At 44.0% G+C, this 17,242-nt stretch overlaps 1 long non-coding RNA gene across 1 annotated transcript; it reads right to left on the reverse strand.

The window, feature by feature from the left end:
- Positions 1-6,098: 6,098 nt before the first annotated feature.
- LOC113928449 lies at positions 6,099-12,837 on the reverse strand. The gene is made up of 3 exons (XR_003521905.1): positions 12,707-12,837; positions 9,518-9,575; positions 6,099-6,259 (listed from the first exon to the last, which is right to left on the reverse strand). It is a non-coding gene; the product is annotated as an uncharacterized LOC113928449 (long non-coding RNA).
- Between the last annotated feature and the right edge of the window lie 4,405 nt (positions 12,838-17,242).

The raw sequence follows: 17,242 nt of genomic DNA on the forward strand, positions 1-17,242 counted from the left end.
CACTGTTTTCTTTTCACTGTATTTATTTCCTATAGTTTCTTACAAACAATACCGGTTTTCACTTTGAACAGTAAGGCAGAGACCCTGAAGGTAGGAGCTGAGAGGGGACTTTGGAAGGCAGTGCTGGGGGGTCTCTCTCTCTCTCTCACACACACACACACACACACACACACACACTTAACTGATGCCCGCTCCACACTCACCTGCTGTGTGACTTCTGGCAGACCCAGACCGCTGGTTCTCTGAACCTCAGTTTCCCTGTATAAAATGGGGTGGACAGTACTACTGTGCAGGGCCGTATGGGGGTTTTCTGAGAGCGTATGCATGTAAAGCATCCACATGGTGCCTGGTATGGGGTCTGCGCGCTGCCTGGTGGCCTTTTTCCTTACAGGGGCCACAGCTCCCCTCAGCCATTCTCAGAGACTTCACTGTTCCCATAGTCAAAACTGACTAAGCTCTGGTTTCCGTGGAAACCAAAAGGAACCTGGAGCCCTCAGCCATGCTCTGGCTCAAACTCCCTGGCCATGAGCTTGTCTCATTCCCTCAGTGGGCCTCAGTTTTCCCATCTGTCTGCAGAAGCTCTGACCAAATGGTTTCTAAGTTCCCTTGCAGCTCTGACATTAGAACATTTTGAGCAGTAACCAGAGAGTGGCAGCTCCTCGATAGAAGACCCTCTGCTTTACCAAATATATCTTGTGTTCCATCCCGCTTGCAGCTTTGGCCATGGACCAGCAGCATGGACCTCACTGGGGAGCAGGATTTCTAGAAATGCAGATTCTCGGGCCCCACCCAGAGCTCCTGAATCAGAATCTGCTTTTTTTTAAAAAGATTTTATTTATTTGACAGAGAGAGACACAGCGAGAGAGGGAACACAAGCAGGGGGAGTGGGAGAAGGAGAAGCAGGCTTCCTGAGGAGCAGGGAGCCCGATGTGAGGCTCGATCCCAGCACCCTGGGATCATGACCTGAGCGGAAGGCAGATGCTTAACGACTGAGCCACCCAGGCGCCCCAGAATCTGCATTTTAACAAGATGCCTGGCACTTGAAAAGCTGTTTTATATACCACTGGTCTGAAATGAGAATTTGAAAATGCCTTTATATCTTCAAATTTATTTGTATATTTTTGAGGAATTGTTAAAAACAATAAACATGTCATTTTTTCCAAAACCAATAAAGCTGTTGCAAAAATGTTCAACTAACCCAGCTCAGTTCAGACAAGAAATGATTTATGTAAATCTGGCAAACAGCTTTTTCTCCAGGGAATTTTCTTTCTGTGTAAGTTAGGGTTGCCACTTGCCATAGGATCTTTGGCCTCTTCCCAACAAGTGTCTCCCTCATGCCTGATTCCTGGAGGGCTGTGTGTGTGTGTGTGTGTGTGTGTGTGTGTGTGTGTGTGTGTGTGTGTGTGTGTGTGTGTGACTGTGTCTTGCAGCTGATTCACTGGGCAGGGACTTCAGCAAAGTCAGCAAAACCAGGATGGAAATAAACTGAATTCCTGAGGGCTCTAGGGTAAGCCAGAGGGGCAGGGGAAACCAGTGCTCAGATAAACTCAAGCAGTGTGCATAGTCTGTGGATTAGTCAGGCATCCCTGCTTTCCAGCTGTGCCCATCTCCTAGAGGGCTTCCTGCCTCTCCCGCAAGCCCAGCCTCCAGCGGGGCTGAGTCCTGTTTCTCCTAGCTTCATAATGAAGCCCCAAACACTGGGCCATCCACTTCAAGGAATTGATCCCCCCAGAGTGAGCACAACGTAGACAAAGATCTTTGTAGAAGAATATTCATCACATACTACTGGTAGGAGTGAAAAGCCAGGAAGCAAATCCAAGTGTCCATGAGTAGGGGCCTGATGTCACTTTGTAATGGATTTTGATACCGCAGGCAATGCCCGGGAGCAGGTCAGCTCTTACTTACGCTCTGGTGTCAGCAGGTCCGGACTTGAGTGATACTTTCGGCAAGTTATTTAGCCTCTCCAAGCCTCAGCTTCTCGGCTGTAGAACCCAGGGATCCTAATACCAAATCATTTTCTTGTTTTCAGGATTAAATGAGGACATGCGTGGAAATTATCTAACACAGAAGCTGGTACATGGGAAGTGCTTGCTACGTGTTGGTTTACTGAGCTCCTATTTACATCCAGAAAAATGTCCTACATGGATATTCATGACGTAGAAATGGAGATGCGGTATTGTGAAAGTTAACAAAGCAGATTGTAGGGGCGCCGGGGTGGTTCAGTCAGTTCAGTGTCTGCCTTCAGCTCAGGTCATGATCTCAGGGTCCTGGGATTGAGCCTCACATTGGGCTCCCTGCTCAGAGGGAGTCTGCTTCTCCCTTTCCCTCTGCCCCTCCCTCCTGCTCATGCTCTCTCTCTCTAAATAAATAAAGAAAATCTTCCCAAAAAAGTGCAGATTGTAACTCAGCATGATCCATTTTATAAGGGCATGTGTATGTATTCACATTTAAAATAACACGAATTAGGGGCGCCTGGGTGGCTCAGTCATTTAAGCGTCTGACTCTTGATTTCAGCTCATATCTCATGGGACCCCACATGGGGCTCCACCCTGAGCATGGAGCCTGCTTAGGATTCCCTTTCTCCCTCTCCCTCTGCCCCGCTCCCTCTCTCTTAAGAAAATGATATGAATTAATAGCCACATAACGGAAATGTCGTTGCTGAAAGAATGGGAAGTGGTTGGACACCATGTAACCCTGTGTCATTTCTCAGACTCACTTTCATCATCTCTGCCTGGGAGTGCCAGGGAAAATCAGAGTTGGACCCATCTTTGCTAAGGACCATAAAGACAAAACAAAAGTGGTACCAACCGAGTGCTTACTAGGAGCCAGGCACCCTCTGGGTGCAGTACTAGCCAATTTATTTCTCACAACCACCTATGAGGTGGCTACTATTATATTCCCATTTTACAGATGAGGAAGCTGAGGCACAAAAAGGCTGAGTAGCAATTTGCCCAAGGTCTCACAGCCAGAAAGCAATTAAAGGATGGTTTCAAACCCAGGGTCTTAATTACTATGCTATGCCACCTCTTAGACATTTCATTTTACAAATAAGGAAACTAACACCCAGAGGAGCAGGACATCTGGCCCAAGCAGGGGCAGAGTAAGAAATAGGACTAGGGCATCCCAGGGCCCTGGGTGGTTAGCGTTTGCCCTCCTCTGCAGCCAGAGCCTCTGGATAAATCCAGGTCCTTGGCAAGCAAGGGAGACAACCCATGAAAGGCCTGCACCTTTGCCCTGGAGCACTGAGCCCCACTCTAAGTCCTGTGTAATTTAAGGCAAATGGAATCCATATGGCTCCAATTCATTTACACTTAAATCTTCAAAATATTGTGTTTTAAGAGCTGTTACTTACAAAGCCTTCAAAACCTGTTAAATAAGATTCAGCTCCCCATTCCTCCTTTCCACCCCACCCCCAGGCCAGCCTCCCTCCCCAGTCACCCTTCTCAACTGGGCTCACACCGGCACCTGGCAGGCCTGAAAAGCCACTCCCTCAGACGTGGAAACCTGGCTGTGGGCACAAGGAGGATGTTATCAGGATGTTCAGCGCAACATTTTCTGTGGCCCCCCGCAAGGTAGAAAACACTGGAAATGTCCATCCATGAGAGAAGGGATGAATAAATCATGGCAAATTCATACAATGTAATACCATACAGCAGTGAAAATTAAAAAACAAGATCTACACATGTCGAAATGGATGAATCTCACAAACATATTGTTGGGGGGAAAAACCAAAACAAGTTGCAGATAAAGTCATAACATGGTACCAATTATATAAAATTTTAAAACCCTGAAAATTGGGGTGCCTGGGTAGCTCAGTCAGTTGAGCATCTGACTCTTGATCTTGGCTCAGGTCATGATCTCAGGGTTGTGGGATTGAGCCCTGTATCTGGCTCCGCACTCAGCAGGGAGTCTGCTGCAGACGCTCCCTCTCTCTCTCTCTCTCTGCACCCCTCCCCAACTCTCTCAATAAATAAATAAATAAATAAATAAATACAATCTTTAAAACCCCCCAAATCATTTTTTTAATATATAAACTACTCTGATGAGGTTATTTTTTAAGCTGGTAGTGGCTACATGAAAGTTTATTACATCACGTATACATTTTTGTATAATCTTGAAAAACTACCTAATCAAATTAAGACTTAGCATCATTAAAAGAAAGTTAGCTTGTGTATGAGGAAGTTTGAGCCCCTCATTTCACAGAAGGGGAGAAGGGAATAACAGTACTCATTAGCTGCGGAACGCTTACTGAACACCTTCAGGCATAACAGCCTCTCAGTCCCACGCTCTTGCACTGGAGTAGATGTTAACATGACTTCCATTTCATAGGTGAGGCAGCTCAGGCTCAGAAGCTTCCTCCAGGTCATGCGGCTTGTGAACCACGAGGTCGGAATACAAATTTTGGTCTTCTGCCTCTCAGCTCACACAGCAGATCACATGCTCTGGAGCCAGGCATTGTTATTTGATCCTTACCCACAATTCTTTGAGTTTGGTTTTATTATTGCCAATTTTATAGATGAGGAACCTGAAGCTCTGAGGAGTCAAGTGACCTGCTAACGGTTGCTCAGGGAGGTAAATCCATAGAAAGCAGACCAGGGAGCCTCTTGACTCATTGTCTAGTGCTCTTTCCATACCAGCCCTTGTCTGGAGATCTGGGGGTGGGAGGATGGGACCATGTTTCCTGTTACTTTCCACTTAAAAAAAAAAAAAGATTTTACTTATTTCAGAGAGAACACGAGAGATCACAAGAGAGCATGGGGTGGGGGGCGGCAGAGGGAGAAGCAGGTTCCTGTTCTATGCAATTTTGTTACTTCCAAGGGGAATGAAGGCCCCAAAGCCACCTTGGCGGGGTTGGGGCACAGAGTTGTATGGAAAGGGAGAACCTGTGAACCTTGGGTCTTGCAGCCAACTCTACTTTCATTCATGACCTGTGTCCAACCTACCAGTGAGCATCCCTGAAGAAAAGAGGTGGCACACTCAAATTGGGTGATTTGAGGAGAATGTAAGGAAAGGACTATCCACACATTTATGGGCGGGGTGTTGGAAAAGCAACCAGTCCCAGTGCAGTACTCCAGGGCTGGCAAGAGCAGCGAGGTGTTACCGTCTAGGGGGGTAAAGGGAGGAAACATTCTCCAAGTCAGATGAGCAACTTTCTGGAGTGGGCGGTCTACTCAGAGCTGCGGCCCCTGGTAGAAGACGCAGCCAAACTAGCAAGGAGGGGTCGAGGAAATGTGTCCCAGGCTCACACTCCTCCTTCCCTCAGATGCCCTGCCAGTACTCCTTTCAGCCAAATCCAGTGGGAAACAGAAGGCAAGGAGACTCGATGCAGTTCATACAGGTCGGCCTCCCAGGGCACAGAGCATGATGGGGAGAGTCAGAGACTGAATCCAGAGAGGCCAACCGGAAGATAACCACACATTCCACAGTAAATATTGGCTTTCCTTCAGACATGCACAGACTGACCATTTCTTACCACCTCCACAGCCAGCCCCAGGTCTGAGCCACTATCATTCCTTGGCTGGATCACTGCTGGAGATTCCTAGGTGATCTCCCAGCTTCTACCACGTGTTCTTAACAATCAGAGTGATTCTTGCAAATTGAAAGTCAGGCCATGGCATTCCTGTGCTCAAAATCTTCAAACTAAGAGCAAAAGCCAAAGTCTTTACATAACCTCACAAGTTCCTGTATATGGTCATTCCTCCCAGGCCCCCTTGACCTCATCTCTGTATTTTTTCTCTAGTCCTAGCTCTGCTACAGCCACACTGATTTTGCTCTTTTTTGATATACAGGGAAAGTTCCTGCTTTAGGGCCTTTGTTGATCCCTCTGCCTCGAATGTTCTTCCCCCTCCCTCCTTATCTCCATGAAGTCTGATCAAGTGTCTCCTGCTCAGAGACCTACTCTGACCCTCCTTTGTAAAACTACAAACTGTCTCCCCATCGCTTGCCACTACTGCTCCCCATCGTCCACCTCTAGTTTTCTTTTCACCATATGACTTGGCATCTTCGACTATGCCATATAGCTTACCTATTTGTTATATTTATTATCTGTCTCTCCACACTAGAATGCAAGCTCCATGAACATAAGACTCTGTCTTGTTCATCAATGTATCTCCAGAACTTGGAAAACAGTAGGTTTTCAACACATAACTATTGGATGTTTTTGGATGACTAAAATGGGGTTGAGGAAAGATCAGACTTGGGATGTCCCAGTTAGGGAAGGATAGAGGATGGAGAGAGCCAGTGAGAAGATCAGCGGACCCTATATGAGGGGAAAGGAAAAAAAGTCAAAACAGAATTATTCATTATCTATTATATACCTGTTAAAAGTCGTGTCTTACCAGCAGCTATCAAGGGCCTGAACCTTCTGTATAACCTTTGACCTAGCAATTCCACTTTTAAGAATTTGTACTAAAGAAAATGGCATAGTTATTTGGGTAAAAATTTAGTCACAATGAAATTCTTCACAGTTGTTTATAAGTGTGAAAAACTGGAACCAAAGTAGGTGTCTAGCAATTGTGGAATGTTTAACTCAATGCTTAACTATGTTACAGCCATAAGATGGAATATTATGCAAATATTAAATGTACTCATTGACTTGAAAATATATTTATGATAATTGCTCAGTGGAAAACCACATTATAAAATAGCATTACTGTATAATCTTAAAATAAATATGCATTTTTAACAGTCGGGAAAGCTATAACCCAAAATATTAATAGCACTTAATCTTTGAATGACCACTATATGTATATTTGATTTCTTTTTGCCTCTATTTTCTAAATTTGCTTCAAGGAATTTAGATTATTTATTTTTAAAACTACATTTGTATTTCTTATACAGTAGTTATTTATGAGCTCTTGGACAAATAACCTGACTTCTCTGGGCCTCAGTTTCCTCATTTTTAAAAACAGAAATAAAAACAGCTTTGGGGAGGTGGGTGAGGAATGGGCTAGATGGGTGATGGGGATTAAGGAGGGCACTTGTTATGATGAGCACCAGGTGTTGTATGTAAGTGATGAATCGCTAAATTCTACTCCTGAAACTAATATTACACTATATGTTAACTGACTGGAATTTAAATAAAAACTTGAAACAAACAAACAAAAAAAGAAATAAAAACAGCTTCAAGTCCTTCCTATTTCACAAGAGTTGTTCTTAGATATGTACTGGAAGAATTGACCAAAACTATAAGAGAAGAAAAATAATTAAGAGATGTAAGGATTGAAAGGGAAAAGATAAAACTATCATCATTTGCAGTGACTATGTTTATTGACTTAGAAAAATCAATTCCACCTATAAAAATTAATAACATTTCTCTGTGCCAGCAATAACCAACTAGAAAATACAATTTAAAAATACGATACCATTCATAACAAAAACTACAACGTCTCTGGGAAGTAATTAGGAACAAAGCCAAGACATCCCCTATCACTATTTCTATTCAACATTAAAGTGATTATTTTAGGGGCGCCTGGGTGGCTCAGTTGGTTAAGCGACTGCCTTTGGCTCAGGTCATGATCCCAGGATGCTGGGATCGAGCCCCGCATCAGGCTCCCTGCTCAGCAGAAAGCCTGCTTCTCCCTTTCCCTCTGCCTGCCCCTCTGCCTACCTGTGCTCTCTGTCTCTCTGTCAAATAAATAAATAAAAAAAAATCTTAAAAAAAATAAAGTGATTATTTTAGCCATTGCAATGATAAAAGAAAAATTAATAAAAGGCATACAATTTGGAAAAGAATTAAAATTGGCTTTTTTCACAGATCACATGATTATGTGTGGAAAAATTAAGAAATTTATGATAGACACTACTAAACTCAGGACACAAGGTCAATATTTTTAAAAACATCAATTTTATCTCTATGGTAGCTCATACAATTCAAAAATTAAATAAAAAATAATACCATTACATTAGCTCCCAAACCCATTAAATTCCTATAAATAAATTTGTCAAAAGATGTATAATACTAAGCTGTAAAATACTGATAAAATAAACAGATCTCAAAGAATGGAGAGCTATACTATGTTCACAGATTGGAAGACTCAATATTGTTGAGATATTAGTACTCTCCAAATTATAATATAGAGTCAACATAATCTCATTCAAAAGTATTGCAAAACATTAAAGATCTAAACGTGAGAACTGAAACCATAAAACTCCTAAGAAAACATAAGCAGTGATCTCTTTGACATTGGCCTTAGCAACATTCTCCTACGTATGCCTCCACAGGCAAGGGAAACAAAAGTAAAAATAAACCACTGGGACTACAACAAAATAAAAGGCTTTGCACAATGAAGGAAACCATTAACAAAATGCAAAAGCAACCTACTGAAACAAAGAGGGCATTTGCAAATGATACATCTGATGAGGGGTTAATATTAAAAATATATAAAAAACTTACACAACTCAACACCAAAAAACTCAAAAAATCCTAATAAATATGGGCAGAAGACCTAAATAGGTATTTTTCTAAAGAAGACATACAGATGGCCAACAGACACATGAAAAGATGTTCAACATCATCAATCATCAGGGAAATGCAAATAAAAACCACAGTGAGATCTTACCTTACACCTGTCAGAATGGCTAGTATCAAAAAGACAAGAAATAACAAGTGTTGGCAAGGATATGGAGAAAAGGGAAGCCTTATCCACTGTTGGGAGTGTAAATTGGTGCAGCCACTGTGGAAAAACGGTATGGAGGTTCTTCAAAAAATTAAAAATAGAAATATCATACAATACAGTAATTCCACTACTGAGTACCCCCCAAAAATGTAAACACTAATTAAAAAAAAATATGCACCCTTATGTTTATTGCAGCATTATTTACAATAGCCAAGATATAGAAGCAACTTAAATGTCCACTGATAGATGAATCAAGAAGCTGTGGTGTGTGTGTGTGTGTGTGTGTGTGTGTGTGTGTGTGTGTGTGTGTGTGTGTGTGTGTGTATGGAACAGAATATTACTCAGCCATAAAAAAAGAATGAGATCTTGCCATCTATGACAACAGGGATGGACCCGGAGGCTGTAATGCTAAGTGAAATAAGTCAGACAAAGACAAATACCATATAATTTCACTCAAATGTGGAATCCAAACAAGCAAAGACAGACCCATATATACAGAGAACAAACTGGTGGTGGCCAAAAGGGCAGGAATGGGGGGATGGGCAAAATGGGTGAAGGGGAGTGGGAGGCACAGGCTTCCAGTTATGGAATGAATAAGTCACAGGGATGAAAGGCACAGCATAGGGAATATGGTCAGTGGTACTGTAATAGTGTTGTGTGGTGACAGACAGTAGCTACACTTGTGAGCACAGCATAATGTATAGAATTGTCAAATCACTGTGTTGCACACCTGAAACTAATGTAACATTGTCAACTATACTTCAATTTAAAAAATATTTAAAATATTACAGCAAGATTTCTTTGAAGCACAATTTAATTCTAAAATTTATATAGAAATGTAAACGACCTCAAATATTCAAACCAACCTTCAAAAAAGGGAACAAAGTTGAAGGACTTACCCTACCCGATTTCAGGACTCACTGTAAAGCCACAATAATCAGGCAACGTGGTAGTGGCCTAAGAATAGATACATAGATCAATAAAACAAAATAGTGTCTAGAAATAAACTCACACATATATATGGTCAACTGACTTTCACCAAAAGTACCATAGTAATTTAATGGGGAAAGAAAACACTTTTCAACAAATTGTGCTGGAACAACTAGATATATGTATGAAAAAAAGTGACCCTCAATCTCTACCTCATTCTATACCCCCAAACCAATTCCAGATGAATCAAAATCTAAATGCAAAAGTTAAAGCCTCTAGCATTGACTACAAAGCCTCTAGAAACAAAGAGGAGAAAATTTTCAACCTTGGGGTAGACAGATATTTCTTGGAGAGATGTCAATAGGATAAGCATGTGGGGGCTGGGCAGAAGATATATGGAAACTCTCTGTACTTTCCACTTTGCTATGAACCAAAAACTGCTTTTAAAAGAATAGTCTATTAAAAATTTGAGAAGTTAGACTTCATCAAAAACAAACTTCTGATCATCCAAAGACATACTTAAAAATGGAAAGATAAGCCATAGATGGGAGAAAATATTTGCTATATATATGCTTGATGTCATATATATATGACAAAGGAATTGCATTGGAATATATAAGAACTCTTAAAACTCAGCAATAAAAGACAACCCAATTTAAAACAAAAGGACAAAAGAGTTGCACAGATACCCTGCAAGGGATATAGAAATGGCCCATAGCACATGAAAAGGTGTGCAACACCATTAGACAGAGGGAAAAGCAAATTAAAGCCAATATGAGATACCCACTATATACCAGAATGGCTAAAATGAAAAATACAGACAATATGAAGTATTGGTGAGGATGTGGAGCATCTGGAACTCTCTTATGTTTCTGGCTGGACCTTAAAATGATAAAACCACTTTGGAAAACTCTTTGGCAGTTTCTTTTGAAGGTAAACTACATCTACCCTGTAACCTAGCAATTCTATTCCTAGGAATAAAACGAAAATATATATTATGTATGTACATGTGTATACATTTGTGTGAATATTTACAGCAGCTTTATATGGAATAGCCAAAAGATAGAAATAGCCCTCATGTCCATAATTAGGTGAATGGATAAACAGCTTCTTACAATGGTACGTGTTTCAACAATAAAAGAGTTACTGATACATGCACTGGCATAAATGAGTCTGAAAAACGCACAGAGTGAAGAAACCAGCCATAAAAGTGTATGTGTGATCCCATTTTTTATGTGAAATTCTAGAACAGGAGAAACTACCCTTTGATGATGAAAATTAGGATGGTATTTGCCTTTTGTGGGAAACTGACTTGAGTGATGGAAACGTTTTGTATTTTTATTGTGGTAGTGTTACATCAGTGAATACACCTGTCCAAACTCATCCAACTTAAACTCTAGGCATTTTTGTGCACACATTATAACTCACTAAAAATTCTGTAAAGCTACAAAACATTTAACATAAGGGAAAAAGGTACGGATATATAAAAATTAAGGATTTTTATTTTATTTTTAAAAAAGTTTTTATTTATTTGTCAGAGAGAGAGAGAGCGCACGCTGGGGGAGCAGCAGGCAGAGGGAGAAGCAGGCTCCCCGCTGAGCAAGGAGCCCGATGTGGGACTCGAACCCAGGACCCTGGGATCATGATCTGAGCCGAAGGCAGTTGCTTAACTGACTGAGCCACCCAGGCACCCCCCCAAATTAAGGATTTTTAAACTGGAGAATAACATAGACATAGTAAAGAGATGCGGATGAAGGGCACCTCGGTGGCTCAGTCGTTAAGCGTCTGCCTTCGGCTCAGGTCATGATCCCAGGGTCCTGGGATTGAGCCCCACATCGGGCTCCCTGCTCAGCGGGAAGCCTGCTTCTCCCTCTCTCTCTGCCCCTGCTTGTGTTCCCTCTCTCGATGTCCCTCTCTCTCTGTCAAATAAATAAATAAAATATTTAAAAAAAAGATGCGGATGAAAGAAGATAATTTGCATTGTCAGAAACTAGTAAGAATGAAAAGGAACTCTTGACAATTAACCAGATAAACAGCTTTAGAGAAAATTAGCCAAGGTTATGTTAATAGTTTACAGTTCTCAAATTGTGTATCTGCATATATATTATCTGACCATCCTATTCCTAGCTATGGATTCCAATGAAATATCCACACAAGTCCACTAAGAACATGTTCTATTATGTTCGAGACTGTACCGTTTGTGAGGTTTAGTTGACATAGCAATCTGGAATCAGTTGGATGCTGAGGAGTTGTATAAACTCAACCCTCTGCACCTGAGGTCCCACACATGTACATGTTTATTGAGGATATCCTATGTTCCAGTTATGGTTGTGTGTTATATAAATTAACTCATTTAGCCTTCATAACAGGGAGGAATTATCATCCCTCCCCATTTTACAGTTGGAGAAATCAAGGCACAGAGCCAACAGATAATATTCTGAATGTCACCAAGCTAGTCACCTGCAGAACCAAGATTCAACCCAGCAAGCCTGAAGCCCCCACCCTCATCTGCTTGCTGTGCGTCCTCTGTAGGAATGCAGGGGAAGAAACTCAGAACCTTAAGGCCCAAGGTTTAGCGTCGGTGGCCAAGTCACATGAACGGTCCTGTACAAATGGTTAACCCAAAGCAAGGAGGGTCTGTGCCTTCAGCCCAAATAAACGTCCTCCTATTCCTCCTATTCAACAGTGGAAGGGAGAGAGCCAGGTGGGAGCCCATGTGGTTTTGATAGAGCCATTCAAGTGGAGCTTTAAATATTATAGTGGCACTGTTTGCGCAGTTAAATTTAAGGATCTGTCAGTTTATGATGAATTTTTATTTTTAAGGGTTTCAAGTAAGCTGTAAACATTCACTCCAGACTGAAATTCCCCCCATTTAACACCTAAGAGGGCCAGGGCGAGAGAGCAGAGTCGGGGGAGCTGGGAGGTGAGCACAGAGGGGTGTGAAGAGGCCGGGCACCAGCGCGGGGGATGGGGGAGAGCTTCCACCAGTATCTCCAGTAAGGGATTTGAGGGGCCGGTATACCCCATAATGAGGGAGGGAGGCCAACTGCTTCCCCAAAGGAAGCAAGGCCATTCTCTTCACAATCCGACTTAGTTTCTCTCCCGCCCCCCCCCACCCCCCCATGGTAACTAAACTTCCACAAGGAATTTATTGGTACCTGGGAAGTGAAAAGAATCTAGCTTCAGGTACGGCTTAACTCAAATAATCTCGCTATCTCCTGGCCTGCCTGTGCTCCGTGGGCTGCTCCATTCTCAGACATGCTTTTCCTTCATTAGAGCAAAACGACAGGAGTGACTTCACAGCGCACACCCTCGCACCCTCACACCTGCTGAAAACGGCTGTCTCCCGCAGCCGGACTCTCATTGGCTGGACGGGGCCACGCGCCCATCCCTGAACCAGTCACCGGAGGGAGGCGTAAGGGAAGTGCTCCGTTGCCGAGGCCCTGAGTCAAGGGCTGAATTAGCGCTTGGGCTGAGCATGGGAGAGGGGTGGCACCTGCAGGAAACCGGGGATGGGGAGGGGGGCTGCTGGGCAACAGAAAGCCCAGCTGTCTACTACGGTCATTACTACCATTTTACAGAGGAGAAAGCAGAGGCTGAGACATTTGTGCATTGAGCGAGGTGATCCATTGTTGGACGGGACTGTAATCCGCGTCTGCCTCACCCCAGAGCCTGCGTGATTTCCATAAGATCTAGCGGTCTCTCAATCCAGAGGCAGAAAAAGATTCCTGAAGCCAGGCTGCCAGCTAACTTCCCTCTCAAACTTTGGGTCACCTTCCTGCCCGGAACTCAGAAGGCAACAGCCAAGATGAGGAGGAGGCCAGAGACCACGTGGTGTGGGGAGTTGCTGAAGGCACTGGGGTGGTTTGGAGGTGACCTGTGGCTGAGGGTCGCCCCCAACATCAGAGCACCTTCCTAGGAGAAAACCATGCAGCTGCAGAGGCCAGAGCTGGGGCTGGTGGGTACAAACCATAAGGACATAGCTACAAGAGATCCCAGTGGATGGTGAGGGCCCTCTCAGGGTGCAGGGGGATAGGAGAAGGGGCCCAGGAGAAGGAAGAGGAAGGGGGGGGGACGGGTGGGGTGGAGGAGCAAGCAGCGGCCCACTGGGTGCCCTGAGCCTGCCCAGATGATTCCCAGGGCATCTTGTGCATTGGTCATAAGGTCAACTCTGTGACGTGGGATTCTCAGACGGTGACTTAGCTAAGTCAGCAGCAAAATCCAGACAGAAATTGTCATCTCCTAATCCTCCCTCCCTGAGCCGGGAGACACCTCCTAAATTCCAGCCCAAATGGTTTCTATGGAGCCCCAGTGACAAGGAAGTACAGTGGTGAGACCTCAGCCTTTGCCTCTGTCAGGGTGGGTTTGAATCCTTCCCTGACACTCCCCAGCTGTGGAAGAGTGAACAAGACGCCTCACTTCTCTGGGCTTCTGGTTCGTCATCTGAAAATGAGAAGAATTCTAACCTCCCAGGGCTGTGTGGGAACCCAGTGAGCTCCCGTGCGCCAAGTGTCGGTATGGAGTGAGAGTCCAGCACACCTGGAGTAATTGTGCATCTGTAACCCCCTCAGGGTCCTCCCACCTCAGGCCCTGCACAGCGCCCCCCACTGACTCAGAAATAGGTTCCAGGTGCCACAGACAGGAAACCGCGCTCCTCCACCTCCCTCCCCAGGCCTCTCTGATCTTCCCTCGCCTCCTGGTGCCCACCGACACACAGGTCTCTTTCACCTCCAACTGCAAGAACCGGGCAGCTGATTTAGGAGTGTGCTCAGGGCCCAGAATGTAAACCGTTTCTCACCAGGAATGTGTAAACAACCCATAAAGCAAAGGATTTGGGGCTTGGTCACGTGGCCCGGCTGCCCATAAAACCAAAGCATTGATGTCTGCTCTCCAGCAAGCTTCTAAGCCACGGGAATGATGGAGGGGCTGCGTCCTGGGAACCTGTAATCTCCCACCATACATCTGAGGTGGCATGTTTGAAGTCCTAGGGTGAGTTATTTATATTATTTTTGCAATGTGTACTGAAAGGGCATTAGCCCAAATCGCTGGCAATGGGGCTTACAGGAACCTGGCCACTTAAAAATATAGGGGGGAAGGAGGGAGTCCCTCTGGCAAGTCACTCGCGAGCCAGAGTTTCTCTGGGCAGCCATATAATCAAAGCCAGATCGTCTAGCTTAGACTTCCCCAAGCCCAGCTGTTCAAGGACCACCGTCTCAATTTCTGCCATATCCTGGTACCACTTGATCTATTATTTATATAATGGCTTTTACTTTAAATCACTACTTTTTTATTTAGCTTCAATCCAGACAACATTCATGAAATCGTGTGTTTGGTATCTTAGTTTAATTTTTTTCTCTTATACATTAAAATATATTCATAACGTAAAATAACAAATGTTCACTTTGTATGATATAAGATCATCTAGCTTACCACCGGTGTGCCACAATTTGGGAAACACTGACCTAGTCAAACGTACTCATTGTACAAATTGGGGAGTTGAAGCCGATAGAGGAAGGGTCTTACTCAAGGTCACTCAGCTATTTAGGGACAGAACAGGGAGCAGCAGAAGGGATTAATCACAGCTACCTACTTAATGAGCATTTACTATGCACTCAGCACAAGGCTAAACCCTTTATGCAGATTTCCCGATTCACGTAACAATGAGATAGGGTCTGTCACTGTCCCAATTTTGTAGAGGAGGGAGCTGAAGCCCAGAGAGGTTAAGTGGCTTGTCCAAGGCCACGTAGCTAGTCAGTCGCTCAACCAGCATTTTAACTCAGGTCTGCCTGACTTCAAAGTCTGGCTCTTAATCATCCAAGGGAAAGAGGGAGGGGAGAGAGGAAGGAAGGAACGGAATATTTATTAAGTGCTAGCAACCTTTACATCTAGTGCTCTATCCTACTCTGCTTACCTACTCCTGTCCTCGTCCCCTAAAATCCTCACCGTGAGTTGCCAGAGTTGCCACAGAGAACAGTGTCTCATCCCCAAGCCTCCAAGGCCCCAGTATGAGTTTGCAAAAGCATGCTTTTACACTCATACCGTCAGCAGAGGCCCTAGCCAAGCTGTGGCTGAGTGCCACACTTAGGCTTGGGAAGACGGGGCTCTGGATTAGGCCGACCAGAGATCAAATCCCAGCTCCTCGGCTCCCTGATTAAGTAAGCCGGGCAAGCCACTCAACCCCCTTTGAGCCTCAGTGCCCTGTGTATTCACTGAGAATAATGTCAATGCCTATTTCATGGGATTTTAGTGAAGGGTAAAGCATGCTGTGTGTAGTGCTTAGCACAGTGCCTGGGATGTGGCACTTAGTAGATTTAAAAAAGAAAGAAGAGATCATACATGAGTATAATGAAGAATGGCCCACATTTCCTCCAGGACGCCAGAGCAGGTCTGCCTCTGGCGGTGCTGCTTGCAGGCACCTCATGGACCACACAGCGTGGCTGGACCAAAAGATGCTGAACAAAGCATTAGGAGAAAGAGCAAGGGCCAAGGAGCAGAAAAGGCAGGTCCTGCACCCAGCTCCAATACCAAGAACCCCGGGAGCTTGTGCCAGCCACAGGGCCTTTGCCACGCCTGTTTTCTCAATTCCTCAGGGTGATCACACCTGGGTGTCAAGTTTAAGTGACATCTTTGTGTTCATGGAATTGAGTCCTTGGCTTGTCAGGGCACGAGGTGCTGTCCTAGGTCACCAAGACCAGTCCCTAATTTTACAAATTGGGAAACTCTTCATGCATGTGCATGCACACAGAGTCCTGTATGTACGTGAGGGACAGCCCCCAAGTGTTTGGGCTTCTGGTCTTACCTCTGCCATTACCATCAAAATTGCTGGCCTTGCTAAACCTCAGTTTTCCTAGTTGAGAAATGAGTACAGGCAAAAGCTTCTTCTTAACCATTTTGGGGGTTAAATGGGCGAAATCTGTAAGCACTTTGTATGGTGTCTGACATATGGTAAAGGTTTAATACATTGGTTCTTATTATTGTTTCTGAGAAACATATTTTCATGGTTTGATTTAGGAAATAAAGATACTGGGAAATGCTTGCTGGGTTCTTGAATAGAGGAAGGTGTGGATTTCTCCAGAAACGTGGAGGGTCAAATGAATATTAGCGGCGAGACTGGTTACACTTGCCTCATTCGGTACACTGTTTTCAATACTAAGTGAAGGAGCACCACCTGGCTCTGGGGCAGTTAGACCGAAGACACTGTCCCCACCCACAAACTGCTCCAACCTCCCAGCTGGACAAGAAGACCACTGGCAAACAGCACTGTTTGCATTGTTGATAAAGCTCTGTTAATGGGGCTCCAGGAAAACATGAATAATTCCAACCAGCAGGATCCAGTAAGCAGGAAGGCAGCCTTTGAGTTGATCCTTTAAGAATGGGAAGAATTTCCTTTAAAAATAAAAGGGAAGGCACAAAAACATACATAGGTCAATGGAACAGAATAGAGAGCCCAGAAATGGACCCTCAACTTGATGGTCAACTAATCTTCAACAAAGCAAGAAAGAATGTCCAATGGAAAAAAGACAGTCTCTTCAACAAATGGTGTTGGGAAAATTGGACAGCCACATGCAGAAGAATGAAACTGGACCATTTCCTTATACCACACACAAAAATAGACTCAAAATGGATGAAAGACCTAAACGTGAGACAGGAATCCATCAAAATCCTTGAGGAGAACACAGGTTGCAACCTCTTCG

The sequence above is a fragment of the Zalophus californianus genome, chromosome 5, assembly GCF_009762305.2.
Source record: "Zalophus californianus isolate mZalCal1 chromosome 5, mZalCal1.pri.v2, whole genome shotgun sequence".
Classification (NCBI taxonomy): Eukaryota; Metazoa; Chordata; class Mammalia; order Carnivora; family Otariidae; genus Zalophus; species Zalophus californianus.